Source organism: Monodelphis domestica, chromosome 4 (genome assembly GCF_027887165.1).
Source record: "Monodelphis domestica isolate mMonDom1 chromosome 4, mMonDom1.pri, whole genome shotgun sequence".
NCBI lineage: Eukaryota > Metazoa > Chordata > Mammalia > Didelphimorphia > Didelphidae > Monodelphis > Monodelphis domestica.
The window spans coordinates 232,013,465-232,015,604 of record NC_077230.1 but is presented as its reverse complement, the minus strand read 5'-3'; positions in this window follow the sequence as shown (position 1 = coordinate 232,015,604).

Below are 2,140 nucleotides of genomic sequence, written 5' to 3'. Positions count from 1 at the left end.
CCTCTTACTTTCACCCTATGTGTATCTACCTCCCTCATTTGTGTTTCTTGTAGACAGCATATGGTAGGGTTTTAGATTTTAATCCACTCTGCTATTTGCTTGCATTTTATGGGTGAGTTCATTCCATTCACATTCAGAGTTATGATTACTAGCTGTGTATTTCCCAGCATTTTGATTTCTGCTCCTGTTCCTGCCTTTTCTTCTTTCACTATTTCCTTCTACACCAATGTTTGCTTTTAAACAGTCTCCCTAGTTCCCACCCTTATTTTACTTCCCTTTCTATCCCCCTCCCTTCTTATTCCCCCCCTTATTTTCCCTGTATTCTTTCTAAAATTAACCCCCCACCCCCTCCCTCCCTTATACTGCATCCCTCCCCACCAGACAGTTTGTTACCCTTCTACTCCCCTATAGGGCACAAATCTATTCTCTGCCCCCAATGGATTGGATTGTTTTTCCCTCTTTGAGTCCATTTCAAAGCACATAAGAGTTGAGTATCTCCTATCTCCAACCTCTTTACCCTTCCAGTGTATCGATGTTCTCCCCCCTCCCACCATGAGCCTATTTGTGACATATAAATTTACCCCCATTTGTTTCTTTTCCCATTTATTTTAAAATTAACCTATTTTTAAGCTCTAGTTATATATATGTCTGTATATATATATGCATACTCATGTGTATGTATTTATGCATTTATATATCTATATACCTATTTATGTCTTGTCCTTTCATCCTATACAGTTTGTCACTGTTCCCTCTAAGTGTACTTCTTTTTGCTGCCCAGCTAATAACAACAGTTTTTAAGAGTTACCAATGACATCTTTTCTTATAGGGATACATATCATTTTAACTTATTGAATCTCTTAAAATTTTTGTTTTGTTTTGTTTTGTTTTTCTTTTTTCCCTCTTTTTTAATTACCTTTTGATGATTCTCTTGAGTTCTGTGCTTGGACATCAAATTTTCTGTTTAGGTCTGGTCTTTTCTTTAAGAATTCTTGAAATTCTTCTATTTTGTTGAATGACCATACTTTCCCCTGTAAGCATATAGTCAGTTTTGCTGGGTAGTTGATTCTTGGTTGTAAACCTAGTTCCCTTGCTTTCCGAAATATCATATTCCATGCCTTTCTTTTTTTCAGTATGGATGCAGCCAGATCCTGCGTCATCCTCATTGTGGTTCCATCGTATCTGAATGACTTCTTCTTGGCAGCTTGTAATATCTTTTCTTTGGTCTGATAGTTCTTGAATTTAGCTATAACATTCCTGGGTGTTGTCAGTTGGGGATTAAGTACAGGAGGTCATCTGTGCATTCTTTCAATCTTCACTTTTCCCTCTTGTTCTAGGATATCAGGGCAGTTTTCTTTAATAATTTCCTGTAATATTTCCAGGCTTTTTCTTTTGTCATGGTCTTCTGGTAGACCAATGATTCTTAAATTGTCTCTCCTTGAACAATTTTCTAAATCCTCTGTTTTGTGAATGAGATGCTTCATATTTTCCTCAATTTTTTCATTCTTTTGGTTTTGTTTTATAGTGTCCTGCTATCTTGAGGTCACTTGATTCTAGTTGTTGTATTCTGGTTCTTAAAGACTGGATTTCATCCTTGGCTTATTGGTCATCTTTTTCCTTTTGGTCTGATTTTCTTTGGAGGTCATCTTTCATCCTCTTTACCTCGTCTTTCATCTCCTTTTTCTCATCTTTCATCTTCTTCACCTCATCTTTCATCTCCTTTGCCTCATCTTTCATCTTCTTTGCCTCATTTTCCAGCTGGTTGATTTTGGCTTTCAGGACACTATTTTCTTGTTTTAATTCGAGTGCCTCTGTTTCCAGATGACTTATCTTAGTTTTTAAGTTCTTTTCCCAATTGTCTTCAGCCTCTCTTAATTGTATTTTGAATTGCATTTTGAGTTCTTCCAAAGCCTGTATCCAATTCTCTGGGATTTCTGATTTTTCCTTTGCTGATCCCTGTCCCTCTCTTTTGTTTGCTCTTTGCTCATTACCTGTGCAGAGGCTGTCTATTGTAATTTCTTTCTTCTTTTTCTGTTGTTTGCTCGAGTTTACCCCTTCTTTGCTCCCCATATTTGTCTGAGCTCTTGCTCCTCTCATTTTTTTTTTTTTGGTTTTGGGGCTGTCAGTCTCCCCTCTTGGA